A 19,224-nucleotide genomic window follows, 5' to 3' on the forward strand; every position below is an offset into this window, starting at 1 on the left:
GTGAAAGACTTAATGAGTCTTAAAAAGAATTTGATGACATCATTTTCAATGAGGACCACAAAAAATGATGTCACATCCAAGTCTTAAGACTCGGGGCTAAATTTGCTCCTAGTCTTGCTCCGACTACTTTGTCAAGTTGTATGTACCAATTTTTTCTACCATACACGAATTTAATACGGAGTAATTGAGCAAATAGAGTTAAGGTAAAATACAGTCCTTAAACTTTGGTATTTGTAGCATTTTAGTCCCTCAACTTTCAAATGAGGCAAAATGTTCCCTCAACCACCTAAGCCTTACCATTTCTGGTGGAGGCAAAGTTTAGTCAACAAAGTTTAGGGACTTCCAAGCCAATAAATCGAGGTTTAGGGACCATTTAATATGATGTGTAATTTATTTTTATTTTTTTTTTAAGCAAAAGTTTAAGGACTTGGGAATCACAAGTCAATTAATTAAATTAAATATAAACTAAATTAAAGCTTGGGGATTTATAAATTGAGTTCTTTTTTACCAATTAAATATTTATAAAGTAAATTTATAATCATGATATATTTGTTATTTTTTATTATTTCTTTTCTTCTTACCCTTTGTTTCATAATCAATTATTTTACAATATATCTCAACTAAAATCATTAACCACACATCCTCAAATCATAAGTCCTTACCCCTTATATATTTCACACACCAAAAAAAAAATTAAATAAAAAAAATGTAATGTGTTTTTAAAGTGAGTGAGTAAGACAAAACCCAAACTTTGTAATATAAAACTAAATAAAAATATGAAAAAGATTGAAAACTAGAATAAAAAATAATACCACCCCACTTTATTTCTTTCAAAATGACAATTTATTTTCATGTGTTTATTTTCTAAAAGGGTTTCAATTTTTTTTGGGTTTTTGTATGTGAATTTTGAAGTTTTTTTTTTTTTGTTCCCCTCTGTGTTTATGTTCTAAATGATTTTCAATTATTTTGGGTATTTTTTGTGACAATTTTTAGGGGGTTTTTTTTTATCTTGTGTTAATTTCTAGGAGAAAATAATAATTGTCCTAGATTATTAACTAAATGTACCGTGTTTAGCTGAATGAGTAAGAATAAAAAAGGATTTTTTCTTTCACAAACAAATTTCGTATTATAGCTAGATTTTAGCGAGATTTCTTAACATATTTTAGTGAGAGAAAGTAAATTGTGACCATGAATTTCACACTTAAAATAGCTTTCACTTATATATTTTTATAAAGTTAATAATTTTTACAAAAATTAATTTGGTTTTGTTGAAATCAAATTAGATTAATGGAACTAAATTACATTTATGGGTTAAAACTTATAATCACTCTTGCATGGAAGTGTCATGTGTCCCTGTAGATCCCTAAACTTTGGTCTATAATAATTACATTAGTCACCTCACCTTATAGGTCCCTAAACTTTTATTTCTAATTTAATTAATTCCTACTCATCAGTTGAAAGTCCCTAAACTTTGTTTTTTAAATCATTAAATTTATTACCACATGTACACTATTGTCCCCAAACTATGCTTAGTTAGCTACTTTGTACCTGAAAAGTGATTCATTGGTGTTTTGAGGGACCATTTTGCCTTATTTAAAAGTTGAGGGACTAAAATGCTACAAATACCAAAGTTCAGGGATTGTATTTTACCTTACCTTTTAGCAAATATAATCAAGTACGGATTACGGAGTACTCCCTATGTCCTTTATTTACGAGAGATGCTACACATAAACTTGGTTTATGTGGGGTAGACATAAACTTCCAATAAGAAGTTGCCATGTCATTGCTAGCCAAAAAAAAAAAAAAAAAAAAAAAAGAGGGAAAAATGGGGGGAGGGGAAATTATTTGGGTTTAGGCGCCTAAATACAAGGTTGAGCGGGAGAAAAAAGTTAGGCGTCAAACTACATTTATTGCATACTAATTTCAATACTGTGTTACTAAACAATTATATTATTATACTAATAAATAGAATTTAATACTAGAAATAATAATGTCCTAATCAGAGTCATTAATGAGGAGAGAGATTTTTTACAAAAATTGAATAATATATCATTTGGTAATGTTTATTAAACTACAAATCAAAAAATTATTAAAAAAAACACCAATGAAATTCTTTTTAACTGCTCCTTTTAAAGACATCCATATCGATATATTTTCAAAAATGTTAAATAGTTGGATAATTTTAACCTTACTACAGTTTTGTATTCTACCTTTAAAATAGCATGTCAAAAAATTTCATTTGACATACACTTTATTTTTTGGTATTCTACCTTTAAATGTGTAATTTACTTTATTTCAAAAAATTTCCCTCACTTTTATTGAACAAAAGATTCTAAGTTAGAAAATTATTTTAAACGAAGGATTCATAACAATAACTCATGATCAATTGTTATTTTTAAAAAGTGAAATTATACATGTTGCTTAGACTACTACAAAAATGGTCAAAAAGACCCGTCCAAAAATGCCTTAGAGGCGGTCTCTTTAGCTAAGAGACTGCTTGTACAGTGTAGAGGTGGTCTTAACTATTAACATTAGATAATTGTTAATTATAAGATACTACAATTATTAATCGAGTAAATCACGATCAATTATTTTACAAAAAAAAATGGTATTATGTTAAAATAAATATTTACAAAGTAAGGAGTAACTCTTGAAATACTCAATTTTTGCTTCAACGTTCAACCACGCAATTAAAATGACCAAACTTAAATTGGAAGGATTAAATGACATAGTGAAGAATTAAAATCAAATAGCACGGTGTTAAAATAAATAACATTTGGCATACAAAAAGTAGTTATCAATTACTAATAAATATAGCATTATGTGAAACAAATTATAAGTTTCAAATTACATATTTATAATATTTACTATGTAAGAAGATCTATAACTAATCTTCGTTTTATTATCCTGTTTCTCATCGTGTAATAAGAAGATTATTAACTGTATTCAATAATAAACCATTCATCCATTATTGTTTGCAATACTAACATGATCTTAATCCTTAATATTAGATAGTGGATTATTCCAAGATACAATATTAAACTTGTAATGTACACATATACTAAAGGCCTGTTTTGATTTAATGAATTGAACTAATTGGAGCTGAGTTGAACTGACCTGCATAGAATAAAGATAAAATGAACATTTTATGATAAAAAGGAAATTAGGAACTGAACTGAACTGAACTGAAATTAAGCTGAAGAGAAAAGGCCCTAACTCTGGATCCATGATGCTCCTTTATAATAATACAACAACTAAATCTTGATCAATTGTTTTATCAAAAAGTAAAATTACACTCCTTAATATTAATAATAGATAATAATTGATTTTTATAAGGCATAACAATTATAATATTACACTTGATCAATTGTTTTACCAAAAAGTTAGATTATGATAATCATTTATTATTAAGTTATAATTATTGAAATAATTAATGTTTGCTTGAAACACCTAATACTAATGATAGCACTTGAGTTGGGCTAAAATAAAATAGTGAAGGGTTAAAATAAAATGGTAGAGAATTAAAATAAAATACATTTAGAATACAAATAATAGTTATCGGTTACTAATAAATATATCATTTTGTCAAAAAAAAGATTTAAAAATGCAAAATCGGTAAAAAAGTTTTAAAACAATTTAATAATGAAACTTAAAATATTCAAAATTTTGTTTACTTATTGTAAGGAAATTTCGAAATTTAGGATTTAAAAATGCAAAATAAGTAAAAGTTTTAAAACATATCAATACCCAACTTGCGAGATATTCACCATGTTAACATCTTTATATTTGTATAGTATACACAACCATTATTTACAAACTATAATATAAGTTTTGAATACAATTTACATAATTGTTGTTACTGTAATATAGTTCTTAAATACTATTAAAATGATTGTTGTTACTAAATAAATTACAAACTTACAATTGTTACAACCCGTTTTTAATTAATAAGACTTAACTCTTTTATTCCCTTTCTTTTAATCACAATTATTTTATTATCATTTAATTAACTCCAAACGTTTCATGATGAATTGGAAAGCTTGATGTTTGTAACTAAAATGAATATTAATTTCTTATTAATTTGTTACTGAGATAATTCAAGGATTTTAATGTGTTACCATTGTGAATAACCCATTGTCCATCTCCTGTTACTGATCAATAATCTAACTTGTCGAAATTTTATATTTCAATGTTAAAATCTGGGAAAGTTGAAGAACATTGGAAATAACGATATTCCAATTCACATAATATAATACAACTTGATTGAAATGGGATGAAAATACAACAAAATTTTTCTTCTAACCAATTTAATAATATGAAAATTCAATAAAATGAAGCTAATGTATGACTTGATTGAAATGGGATGAAAATACAACAAAATTTGTCTTCTACCCAATTTAATAATCTGAAAATTCAATAAAATGAAGCTAATGTATGAATAATTTTAATACACACATTTCCGACATTGATTATAAGATTCATACAAAAAAAAAATCAAAATTGTACAACGAAACATTGTACATTCATATCAATTTCTGGAAAAAAAAAATCTGTAAGCAAAGATGAAGAACTAATTTTTACATAAAATATAGAAGAACATGACGAAGAACATTTGAAAAGACAAAAAAATCAGACTACACACAAAAATTTCAGCCAAAAAATGAGAGAATATATTTTCGCTAATTAGATAGATAAACAATGTTTGATTCGTGAAATATTATATAAAAAACTGAATTATAGAAAAAATTTGGAGAAAAAAATTAATTAAAAACATGAAGAACATGAAAAATATTAGAGGGGAGAGAAAACAGAAAAAAACTGGATCGGATCATAAAAAAATTTCATCCAAAAAAAATTGAGGAGAATTATTAATTAATTATACACATACACAAAGTTTGATTCATGAAACATAATATAAAAAAATTAAATCATAGAAAAAAACTGAAAAAAAATAAAATAATTTTTTTTTGAAAAAATAAAATAAATTCATAACATGAAGAACATTAGAAGGGAAGAGAGAAAAACAAGACTAAAAAAAATTCAGCTAAAAAATGAGAGTAGAGAGAACGAGGTGATTGGAAATTTGGGTACATTAATTGTGCATTGAAAACAAAAATTAGATTTGAAATTAAGTTTGAAATTTGAATGAAATATTTTAAAAATAATTTTTTTGGGCCCCATAGCCAAACACCTATCATAAGATGCCACATCATTGGTTTATACCTGGGCCACATAAACCAAGTTTATGTGTAGCCTTTGCCCTTATTTACATTCCTGCTTTCTATTTTGGGTGTTTCAAAATTGCATTCTTACTTTCTCTTTTTAGTAAGTAAATTTTTTCCAAATATCCCCAAATTATCCCTAAATAGTTGTGATTTGGCATTACTTTTATTATTTTTCTGTTTTGCAATTAATGGCACAGAAACCATAATTTTGGCACTCACCATTTTAAATATTCTGAATCCATGTGTAGCACTATACTAAAATATGATTGGTTCTTATATTTTTCACCAAAAAATGTGATTGGTCCTTTTTTTTAAAGAGGATTGATGACATGTGCTTCATTTAATATCATTCTATCTTTGTTTTATTCAAAGACAACAATAAATGTTTTGTAATTCCCACATTACTTTCCAATCATGGGTTTTAAAGGTTACCCAAAGTTCCTTGATTCTCGGGTAATTTTAGAAATGAGAATGTAAATAAAAGACGGAGGGAGTAGTTCATAATCTAATTTTGGATAAATATAATCGCTTGAGTTTCGTATGGTTTTTAATCTAATTTTGGATAATTATAATCTAATCTAATACTCCATGTATATCAATATATTATCGGTAAATACAAGTTGAAATGCCAGATTAACGAATTCATTAATCTGGTGGCACTTTTCGTAAATATGTTCAAATATCGTGGTCATTAGTTCAGTTATTTTGGACAGTTGTCCATCCATTCATGCAATTATTACTCTACAGTAGTTAGTTGGCCATCCAACGCAAATGACGCATGTGCCCTTGCAATGCCACTTGAAAAGACTATTATGCCTCCAAATGGGGAATGAACTAGATAGTGCTCATGTATTATATATCTATCTATACTATTGTAAGGAGGGTGTGCCCATCGTAGGGGATCCTTCTCCTTTATGCCCATGGCCCTTTAAAAGCATAGGACTTTACACTTATTAGGGTGTATTAGGATTTGAATTTCTGACTGTTTGGGGGACCTTGAATTAGAGTTGATCCTATCATTATACTTTTTTGTAGGAAACTAGTAAGGAGTCGCCAATGAGTTTTAGGAAAACTCATAAACCTCGTTCATGCCTTTCTCCCAAGTAAAGTTCAAGGGATATTTAGCACAAATCATAAGCTTATCCATGCCCAAATTAGTCTACTTATACCAGAAATGAGTTCAGGAGCGAGGGTACTAAAATAACGTTCCTTTTTAGGGGGAATCGCTATTCTAGCCCTAGTGCGGCCTCTACTAGCTCTTGATTTTTTACAATTTCATCACCAAACAATATATGCAACGTAATACCTAAAACTAAGTTAGTTTATTTTATTTACAAGCATTGATCACGTAGGAATTACATTGCAAAATCGTTATTCTTATTTAATCAAATTCGTGAAAAGAACAATAAATAAACAAGATTCGCCTTGACTTAGGTGATCAAACAACAATTAATTATTCAATTCACAGTCTTTGATTAACGCAAGAATACTATGTGAAATTTATTAATTAAAAGTTTATTTTAGGTGATCAAACAACACTAATGAATTGATTAAAGGTTGCTTAAACAATAAAAGAAAAGGTGATTGATCTAAGTGCTCGGGACTTTACCACTTTTCCTTGCTAGATCTTCGTTTAGAACACTTATGGACTCTTTCTTGTTCGGGAGCCTCCACCGTAGTAACAAGTAATAAAGGGGGTGAGTGTTTAGAACAAGAGGGTTGATAGTACACAAGTTCACAAAGTTTCTGCCAATATTTCGGGTTAATTTATGTCTGTTTAAGCCTCGTATTAAGCCCCTATTTATAGGGAATGGACACGTTTAGGGTTTTGAGCATTCTGCCACAGTAGGTGTCGCGCGCATCTGAATGGGTTGCGCGTGCTTGCTCAGTGCAAGTGATTTGGATGCGCTGCTATGGGCAGCGCAACTGAATGTCTTGCGCGCGGTATTATGGTAAGATTCAATTTTATATTTTTATGAAATTCTGAATCTCCCACGAGCGCATCACTAGAGGCTGCGCTGGGTGTCATGTGCAACCTTATGTGTTGCGCGCGCCAGACTAGCGCGACTCATTGAGATGCACGTGGATTTTTCTGCAGCAACTTTAATTTTTAATCTAGGCGCCTCTAAGTCCATCAAAATTAGGTTTTAACCTCGGGTTTAAGCCTAATTATTGATCGGGCTTAGTTAATTAGACTTTAATTCATTTTGTTTAGGGTCAAGCTAGTTATTTTGCATTCTCATGACTTAATCAGTTGTCCATAAGCATTCTTCACGTTGATCCAACATAAAGATGGTTTTATTTATCGTCATAGCACTTCCGATCGGGACAGGAGGCCACAAGTAGATGTCTACAACTATATACTAAAGTAATCACTAAAGGGGACACTTGGCATAGTTTCGTGAAAGATTTTCCCTCCAAAATGCTATTTTTTTTTATAAAAAAATCTATTAAAATTCTTTTAATAAATAAGAATTAAATGGATAGACATTAATAAATTCAAATTTCAAAAAAAAAAAAAAAAGTGTTACATAAGTCAGTTAATTTCAATTAACTCTATTTCAATTGACAATTTATTATTAATAAATCTTACTTTATAAATCCGTGCATTGCACGTTATATATATATATATATATATATATATATATATATATATATATATATATATATATATATAATACTAAAACAGACACCATGAATGACACGTGTCAATTCATGGTGCTGTTTTTTCCCTCTTAAAACCCACTTCCCCTTTTTATTTTATTTTTTTTTTCATTTTTTTTGTCAATGTATACTATCAACTACTTACTATAAAAATTGCACAAAATATTCACCATATCATATAAATGTAATAATTAATGTTAATATATTTTCCATATTTATATTACAATATTCTCCCTATTTTTTGCTTTTTATATTTTAATTTTTAAATTAGAGCTGACAACTGTGTCGTGTCATGCCGTGTTGTGTTCCGGTTTGAAATCAAACGGATTGGGAAGCTTCAACACTAACCCAACTCATTTATGAACATGTCATGTCATGTTGATCCGTTTAATTAACAAGTCGGAAACCCTTGACACAAACCCGCTTTTTTTTTTTGTGTCCGTTTCATGTCATGTTGTTGTGCTATATGAAAATATTAGCCTCATTCAATTATCAAAATTTTCATAATTTATTAGTTTTTTTCTTAGTCAGGTTGAGTCGTGTTAATAAATATATTATAACTGTATTTTTTTCATGATATTTTTATTAAAAAAATATTATTACTTTTCTAATTAAAAGTAGTGAAATTACCGTGCATGGCACGGACCATAATCTAGATATATGTATTAGGGAGTGGATAAAATTTTCTTCATACGTCAGTATGTCACGTAGGATTATAAATTTTAGGAAATTTTCACTTTTGCTACCGGGAAAAATTTTAATTTTATTTTACTACCATACAAAAACAAGTTTGTTAAAAATTGTTACCACTTAACGGAATCCGTCAGGCTTTCGTTAAGTTTATTCAAAAAATTAAAAAAAAAATTATTTTTTTTTGTAAAAAAGAAAAACCCAGCCACCAGTCCACCACCCTCAACTTCCCAACTTCCTCCCGTCAGCCACCCTCCCCCCTCCCCTCTGCCGGCGGTTGGCTCCCTAAGCTTCGGCCAGCGCCAGAGACCCTACCCACTCCTTTCCCCTACCTACGCACGCAGCCTAGCCCCTCCCTTTTCCCCTTATTGCTGCCCCGACCCCAACCCCGAACCGAAAACCACCTCCTTTTGCATTCGCCCCACCGGAATCGGCCCCCTCCCTATTCCCACAACCGGAATCGAACCGCCCTCCCCTTCCCCTACCCTTTTCGGCCACTCCTAACCCTAAACCACTACACTGAAACCACCATAAGCGAAAACCCTAAAACCCGTTAAGGGTGGCTTCGGGCTGGTGGTTTAGGGGTTAGAGGTGTCGGTTTTTAGTGCTGGGGAGTGGTGCGACTTGTTCGGAGGGAGAAGTAGCAGCAGTAGCAACGCATTTTGGTGGTGTTGCGAGAGGTTGAAGGTGAGTAATGGTGGTGCGGTGGGAAGAGCTGTCGTGGGTGACTTAGAGAAGGAAGGGATGGTACGATGGCTGAAAGGTGGGGTTAGGGTCGCAACGATGGAAGAAAGGGAGGGGGAGTGAGTTCGCCGGCGCCGGGCGACGCTTTGGGCGCCGATCACCGACCACCGGCAAGGGGCAAGGGGGGTTGTGGGCAGTGATGGTGGCTGGGTGTTTTTTTATTTTAATTTTTTCTTTTATGGTGGGTCAAAGGTGGCTGATGGGGAGGCAGTGAGGGTGTCTAAGGAGGGAGGGGTGGCACTGAGGATTGTTAGATCTCACTAACGGAAATAGTAACTAAAAGTGTTAAGTGGTAGCAATTTTTAACAAATTTGTTTTTGTATGGTACTAAAATAAAATTAAAATTTTCTCTGGTAGCAAAAGTGAAAATTTCCTAAATTTTAATAATAGTCAGTCAAATAAGAAATTTGTAAATTTTCTTAGAATTAAATAATTTAAATGCCATATATGCAAAATTGGCGAATGAAATTTTAAAGTTTAAATTAATTTAATATTATATATTATCTTTTGAAACTAGGAATTTTATATAATTTTCTTCTTGCAGGCATATGCACCATTCTTGGTGTATACGGATTTTTATTTTTTTATTTTTTAAAAAAATAGCGGAATGAACATATAATTTTTATTTTTTTAAGAAATGAACATATAGTTATTTTGTAATTGTAGACACCCAAATGTGTCTCCCCAAAACCAAACCCAGTGATGAATACCTTTCATGTCGAATGATAATCGAATAAGGTGAAAGTGTGAAAGGTCCGGTGTTGCGGTTGGTTTTTATTTAAAATTCTTTCTTTCTGTTTTCGAAAAACAACTCTATTTATGAAAACAGTCAATCCAGTTTAGTTTGGTCCACGACAAGGGTCCAATAATAGTGTAGTTGGATGGGGCTTGCAAAGAGCTTTCCAACGATATATTATAAGCCCAATTCCGATGAATAATGAGGAAGTTATGGCCAAAATACTAAACTGGGCCCGATTTGATCTTTATTTGCGGCCCAATGATGTAGGGGAGAGCCTAATGTTAATTATTATTCCTAAAGTTATTAGAATTAATTATAGCCTTCTAGAATTCTCTAAAAGGTTCTTTTGAGTCCTAATAAAATTAGAATTAATAATTATATTTTGATAAGTTTTATTTGGAATAAAATATTATTTTATGAAAAATACGATTTCAGTTTTCATACGGACTTTATCAGTCAATTTTAATTGATAAGTGGACTCCGTGTTTGAAAGCGCGTAGGAATCCAGGCTGTCGCCAAACGACAGGCCTGTCGCTACGCGACAAGCCTTGTTGCCAAGCGACAAAGTTGGTTTTGCGGCGACAGAGTGGAGTTTTATTCCTTATCAAATTCTACCTATTTCCGGACTATTTTCTTATAAATAGGGTCCTGAACCTCCGTTTTCAATCATCAACAATCCACAATCATCAATCATAATCATCAACAATCCACAATCATCAATCATAATCATCAACAATCCACAATCATCAACCATAATCATCTACAATCAACAATCTTCTCTTTCTCTCTCTCTAGCTTTTCATAAACAAAATTCCTCATACACGAGATCTAGAAACACCTAGCCGAGTTCAAAGTTGCCTTCGCCCTAGACGTGAAAGGTTATAATTTCTGAGGGTTTGGTCCCAAATCTTTATTTCAATTTATTTAATTTGATTGTTTGATTTTATACTTTTCCTTGAAGTTACTAACGCGTGTATTCTGTTATTAGAAAGAGATACGAGGCATCAAAGTATGTAATCTTATTGCTCTATTCTTGTAGAAAGCATGTTTGTTATTTATTAATTCCTAGCATCATGTTAGGATGTTATTATTGCTTTCTAGTATCATGTTTAGGGTGCTTCCTATGCTTTTTAATATCATATCAATATCATGTTAGTATCATGTTAGGGATAAAGCTTTGATCTTTATTGCTTAGTGACATGCTAGGATTTGTTATTAATCTTGTTAGTATCATGCCTAGGATCTTGCTACTATATTTAAGCTTTATTATTAACATGATTATAATTGTTATGATTATGATGATTATTATGTTTCTTGATATATATTATATTTATTGTTATTGCTTGATCACGCCTTTTATGCATGTTTAAAGGGAATTTGTACTTGTAATCACGCTTAATAAGATAATTAATAATCTTGTTTAGGGTTAATTTGATTATAATTCAAGTGATCGCCAATAATAGTTTTATTTGTGCATTAAATTCAACCAACATAGATAAACAGGTTTAGGGTTAATCTATTGATTGCATGTTAGTCAGAAAGCGCACATGAATATGAGAAGAATAAAGTAGAGGCCTATTTAGGGCAGGTTCAATCTCTTTTAGGTTGGATTTGTACCTTCATCCTCGAACGCTATTTGGTTTAAGACCTTTTGGATTTGACGATCTCCTGGGTCGTTAAGGGGTGTAATCTTCACCTGGTGAACGGTTTACAAGTTCCTAAAACTTGTTGGCGACCCTTTTGCTCTAGCTTCCTTCCCTTTGGACGCCACCATGCTTAAGTGTATGATCACAGTGGGGTTCAAGCTTGGGGTTAATGGCTTGAAATATTCCCTACAGTAATGAACATATAGTTGTTTTATAAAAATCATCCAGTTTTATGTTCTTTTTATATATCTAAAAAATATCCGTAACATTAATAATGAAAATGATAATATAATGTAATGAATATTATTTTTATTCAACCACACCATAATCTAAAGACAAAATTCAAAGAACATTTCAAAATAAACCATGAACATTATGTCACAAATAAAAGTACATTATACAGACAATCAAGGAACATGGAGATAAATAACATTATTTAACAATATTTGTTCATTACATTTTAATAGTATGTTATTTTTACTCTAGGTATATGTTTATTACATTTTAATAATATGTTCTTTTAATTGTAACTATATGTTCATTACATTTCTATAATATCTTCATTTTGCCTTTTTTTTAATGAAACGTATGCACCAAGCACGATGCATTCGCCTCCAGGAACCACGCTTTGAAAATTTTATCTAAATATATAACAATTTTTTTCCGAGTTTTTAGAGAGCCACATAAGATAAAATTTTCTTAACGCGTCATGTAAGATTATACATTTTAGTGATAGTTAATCAAATAAGAGATTATTAAATTCTTTTAGAATTAAATAATTTAAATGCCACATAAGCAAAATTGGCGAATGTGATTTTAAAGTTTAAATTAATTTAATATAATATATTATCTTTTGAAATTAGGAATTTTATCTAAATATATAACGAAGAAATAACAAATTTTATCATATAAATAAAAATTATATTTGTTTTAAAAAATACAAATAAACCGTGCATCGCACGAGATTCATCTAATAATCTAGAAAGCGTTTTGTGTGAGACTGGACTCACGTGAGATCGGGCTCTTAATCAAAAGGGCCAAGCCTGAGATACCCGACCAAAGCCCGCGTGCCATTTTATAAAATGTGTGAATTTTTTATCATTCATTTTCCTCAAATTTCGAGCGCCGTCATTTTCTATCAAAATTGCGAACACATTAATTTCGTGAAACTAATAACTCCTTCATTTACTCAAATTTCAGAGCATTCAAATCTTCAAATTTTAGAAAATTTAAATCACAAAAATGGAGAAATCAAACAACAGAATGGTAATTGAAGAAGAATCTGATTCACTTATAGAATCAATTTCGAGCTCAATTACTGCTGAAAAAGGTACAATTTAGTTCAATTTAATTTCATAATTTCAGATCGTATTTAATTTTAGATTGTATTTAATTTCAGATTATACTTAATTTCAGATCATATTTTGTTCATAATCAATTTCAAGTTTATAAATTTTCGCAAAGAATTAATTCAATTTTGGATGCAATTTAAATTTTCATATAATCAATTTCGACTTATAATTTGCATGCAATGTTAATTTAATTTTAGATCGTATTTAATTTCGAGTTAATTTCGACTTATAATTTGCAACCAAGGCTAATTTATTTTCAGATCGTTGTTAATTTCGACTTATAATTTGCAAGCAATACTAATAATGAATGCAACAGATAATGTAATTATAGAAGAGAACACCAATCAAGAAAGAGATGATGAAGAAAGAGATGAAGATGCTGCAAATATAATAGGTATGTTTGTTTGAAAATTATAAATATTAGAAGATTTATGAAGTGTTAAAATAATCTAAGTCCTGAGTAAAGCATACCAATTGATGAGCAATATTATCTTAAACATGATTAAAAATAATTAGATTTCTGAGTAAAATATTGTAATACCTAACATAAATTATCTAATTCCTCATTAAAACATGCAAATTCCTGAGACTTTGACTTTCAAAAAACAGTTTAATTCCTGAGAAAAATATTTTAATGCTTACAAAAATAGAGTAATACCTGGCATATATAATGTAATTCTTGACTAAAAGATAAATGAAGAACAGTGTGTTTAGGGTAAGAATAAATGACTCTCAACCAACTATATTAAATATTTTACCTACTCAACCAACTGATAATTAAGTGCTCTGTAATTATAATGATGTTATTGCTGAAAATAAATTCCTGACAGTATAACTATAATTCCTGATACGTAAAATCTAATTTCTAACTGTATATCTTTAATTCCTTAAAAACTATCTGAATTGATATATTTCTTGATTTAAATATTCTAATTCATGACTGAAATTTTATAATTTCTTACACCAAAAATATTTTAATTCCTGACTTTTGTATAATTTATATTTACTTTTGCTGCAGATTATTACAAATATGACAAGGATGAAAACATAAGTAGATGTTTAGCAGGTTATACAGTATCAGACTATAATGATGGATATTTTTTATACAAAGCTCATTCAAGATTTGTTGGTTTCAGCGTCAAAAATCAACAAAGAGAAGAGATAATAATGATTTACTATATGAGTTTTATCTTAGATGTTCTAAGGAAGGACGGACGAAGGGTAAAATGAAGATTGCAGGTGAACAAAATTCAGTAGAAATACCCATATTGGGTAAAACTGATGAAAGAAAGAGAAAAGAAAGGGAAGTAAATGAGACAAGAACCAGATGCAAAGCTCATATTCGTTTCAAGAAAAATGTAGAAGGTAGATTTGCTGTTCTTACACATGAGTTGGAACATAATCATGAATTGGTAATAACAGTTCAACGACAACATCTAAGATCAGAAAGGTAAATATCAGCTTCAATGGGTGAGCTAATTGAGAGCATGATTGAGAGTGGTATTCAACCAATGGATGCTTATAATTATATAAGCAATAAAGCTGGAGGAGAAGAATGTGTAGGTCATACTAAGAGAGATCACCTTAACTATGTATCAAGGGTGAAAATGAGTATGGTTGAAGGTAGAGACATGCAGAATGTATTAGACACCCTTCAAGAAAGAGCAGATCAAGATCCTTCATTATTTTATAGACTGAAATTTAGAGAAGAAAATAATGTTGTGAGCTATTTTTGGCGTGACTCTCAAATGCTTGAAGATTTCAAAGCTTATGGTGATGTTTTAATCTTCGATGCAACATACAGAACAAACAAATATGGGTTGATATGTGCTCCATTTGTTGGTATAAACAATCACTGGAGAACAACAATGTTTGGATGTGCATTCATAACTGATGAAAAGACTGAAACATTTGTTTGGCTGCTTTCAATTTTTAAAAAGTTAATGTGTGGAATTTAACCAAAATCAATCTTCACTGATCAAGATCTTTCAATGAGCAACGCCATACCAGAGGTAAGTAGTTTTAGCTTCATAATATTTGTATTGTATAATTTAATATGTGATTTGTATTCTATAATTTAACATAGTCTAAGTAATTTAATGTAGGTTAATTCCTGACAAAAATAATATAATTCCCGTGAAAAATAATGCAATAACTGACTAAGATATTAATGAAAGATTTAAATTCATTAATTCCTGACTTCAAACTTTTTAATCATGATGAAGGCAATCTTATTCCTGATAATAAAGTTTTATATCCTGACAAAAGTAATCTAATACCGGAGTGAAACTATCTTATTCTCAATTTAAAATGTATTTACTTACAAAAATAAATATATTTCTAACAAATATTCTTTAATTCCTGACAATTATAAATTAACTCCTGGCCTACATAATCTAATACCTGAATAAAATTTTATGCCTGACTAAAATCGACCAATGCCTAACATGAAAGAAATTATATCTGACTAATAATATCTAATTCCTGATGAAGATAATCTTATTTTTGAGTTAAAAATTTTAAATCCAAAACTCTAATTATTCACAACCAATCTAAATAAACTGTAAAACTATTTAATTCCTGACTAAAATATAGTTATAGCTGACAAAAATAGATCAATACCTGACAAGAATTATCTAATATCTGACTATAAAATACTAATATCTGACTTAAATATTATAATCTTTAACAAAAATACAACAAAAATAATTTCTGACAAATATAATTTAACTCATGCCCTAAATAATCTAATACCTGACTAAAAGGATAATAATCCTGAAATAAATAATATTATTCCTAATTAAAAATATATATTTAGTTACAAAAATATGTTAATTTCTGGTTAAATTAGTATAATTCCTGACTAAAATGTACTTATTCCTGATTGTATTCATCTAATTTCTGACTGAAAGAATTTTATTCCTGAAAGAATTTTATTCCTTGTTGAGGTAATTTATTTTAGTTACAAAAATAATTTAACATAGTCCAATTGAGGGTTGTTTTTCCATTCACCACATTATGCACAAAAAAGAATAAACAATAAAATGATACAGAATATAAACCAAAACCAAAACAAAAAATTAAGTCCAAATCAGTACTTCAATTTCTTCATTTCATTATAACTTAATAACTGACATGAGTTATCTAATATATGACTGAGACTCTTTAATTCCTGACTAAAATATTGTTATGCCTGACAAAAATAGATTAATACCTGACTAAAATATTGTTATGCCTGACAAAAATAGATTAATACCTGACATGAGTTATCTAAAATCTGACTATAAAATGCTAATATTTGATTTAGATTGTCTAATTCATGATAATAATTGCTAATTCCTGATCAATATAATTTAATTCCTGATCATAATAATCATATTTCTGATTGAAAAATGTTAAAAACTGGAGAAAATAATCAAATTGTTCTATCATTGTTGTAGGTGTATCCAAATTCAAGACATAGACTGTGTCTATGGCATTTGCAAAAGAATTTTGTATCACACTTTGGAACTCTAAAAAACAATCCTGAATTCAAGAATATGTTTCACAAGTGCTTTAGTGGCTGTGATTCAAAATCTGAATTTGAAGATTGCTGGAACAAGATGGTTCAAAAGCATGGATTAGAAAAAAAAGAATGGTTTGATAGGTTATTCGGGCTACGAGAAAAATGGTGCACAACATTGAGCAAGGATATATTCTCTCCTGGAATTCTTTCATCTCAAAGAGTAGAAGTAACAAACAGAGCAATTTCATTTAAGACAAACAGAACCACTAAACTTTTGGAGTTCTTTCACATATTTGAAGCTACTGTGAGAAGATGGAGAAGCACTGAAAAGAGTGACAACTTCAGATTTACTACTGAGAAACCAAAAACAACAACAAAAATATTAAAACATAATGCTGAAGTTTATACTCTAAACTTATACAAGGATTTTAAGTTGGAATTTGACACAAGTCTAGGAGCATATGCAAGAGAAAAGCCAACTTCAATGCAATATGTCAAATTCTTCGGAAATTTCATGAAATGCCCCTGAGTAATTTTTTTATTCACCAAATACCCATCAAAACTTTCAAATTCACCAAATACTCCCGAGTTTAAAAAAAATTCACCAAATGCCCTTAATGACTAACGGCTGTTAACACCGTTAGTCATTAATGACTAATATGCCACGTGGCAGGCTCTAATTGGTTGTTGTAATATAAATAAATTAATTATTAAAAAAAACTTTAAAATATAAAAAAAAAAAACTTTAAAAAAAATACCCCCACCATCCCCAAGACCCACCCCGCCCCACCACCAGCCCCTGCCAGTGGCTGTCGGCGGTGGTCCCCCTCCCCCAAGCCGGAACCAGCGCCGATCGCCGGCGAGGCCAGCCCCCCCACCCTCGACACCCCCTCCCCTACCCCCAGCCCTCTCTCCCTCCGTTTCCCCTCCCCGTAAACCCCTCCCCATCCCTCGAAAAACCCCCCCTCCTTCGCGGCCGGCGTCCAAACCCCCTCCTCGGCGCCGGCGAATCTTTTTCACCCCACCCCCCCCCCCCCCGCCATTCCATCCCCTTTTCCACCCTAAACCACCACCCAAAAAACCGAAAAACCCCCAAATCGAAACCCTAGATTTCGATTTGGGGTTTTTTCGATTAAGGGGTTTTTCGGGTTTTTTGAGTGGTGGTTTAGGGTGGGGATAGAGGGGAGTGGGGCGAAAAAGGTTCGCCGGCGCCGGGGAGGGAGTTTGGACGCCGGCCGCGAAGGATGGGGGATTTTTCGAGGGATGGGGAGGGGTTTAAGGGGAGGGGAAACGGAGGAAGAGGGGGCTGGGGGTAAGGGAGGGGTTGTCGAGGGTGGGGGGGGGGGCTGGCCTTGCCGGCGACCGGCGCCGGTTTCGGCTAGGGGGAGGGGGACCACCGGCGCTGACGGTCGCTGGCGGTAGGGGAGGGGGTGGCTGGGGGTGGGTTTAATTTTTTTTTTTTTAATATATTTTTTTTTAAACTATTTTTTTATATTAATTAAGTAATTAATTAAATTAATTGGTTAATTACTTAAAAGAGAACCAATGGCAGTATGCCACGTGGCATATTTAACCTTAATGACTTACGGTGTTAACCGCCGTTAGTCATTAAGGGCATTTGGTGACATTTTTCTTAAACTCAAGTGTATTTGGTGAATTTGAAAGTTTTGATGGGTATTTGGTGAATAAAAAAATTACTCAGGGGCATTTCATGAAATTTCCGCAAATTCTTTGATGTTTCTCTTGATGAAGATTATAAGCATACCTATCAAGTCATATATCACTGTCAAAACAATGAGTTTCTGTGTTCTTGTATGTGCTTCACAGAGACCGGATTGCTGTGCTTTCACATCCTCGAGATAATGCAAATGTACAGCATACATGCTATACCAGAGAGATACGTTCTGAAACGTTGGACAAAGCTTGCTAAATCAATGATATGGGATGAGAATGAATCAGGTACGTACATACTTTGTTATTTTAAAATTTATTATTTGTTAATTAAATATAAAATAAAATTATTATTATTCCTAATTATAAGAACTTATTCCTAACAAATTATATTATTCCTGACAAATATAGTCTTTTTTCCTGAAACAAATATTGTTAATTCTAATAAAACAATTTAATTATGACAAACATAATCTTATACCTGATACAGATATTATTATTTCTGATAAATATAAACTTATTTATTACAAACATAATCTTAAAAAATAAACTTATACATTATTACCATTTTCTGCTTCAGTAGAAACCCTCTCATTACCATCAGCATTAAAAACTCTAATATAAAAATTTGAATCATTATCATGATAAATATCCAGTCTTTCTCCTTCAACAATATTATTGGATGATACAAAGCTTGTCCATGCATCATCAATAAAACAACCACCACAGGTTCCTGTATTTTGTGGTACGCTTAACACTCTAACCTCCCAAAATCTGCCATTATTCCCACGATAGACTCTAACTGGACCTGTGAATTTTAAAAGAAAACCTTTCCAATCTGCAGGAAGTGGCTGAAATAAAAAAAAAACACACAAAAAAGAATGAAAACATTAAATATTTACTAAGACGCAAAACAAATGTATAAGTATAAAGCTTAATCTATTTACCAAACTAAGTCGATAAATTGATCTGAACTTAACAGAACATT

This window comes from Chenopodium album, chromosome 13 (assembly GCF_948465745.1).
Source record: "Chenopodium album chromosome 13, dcCheAlbu1.1, whole genome shotgun sequence".
Taxonomy (NCBI): domain Eukaryota; kingdom Viridiplantae; phylum Streptophyta; class Magnoliopsida; order Caryophyllales; family Amaranthaceae; genus Chenopodium; species Chenopodium album.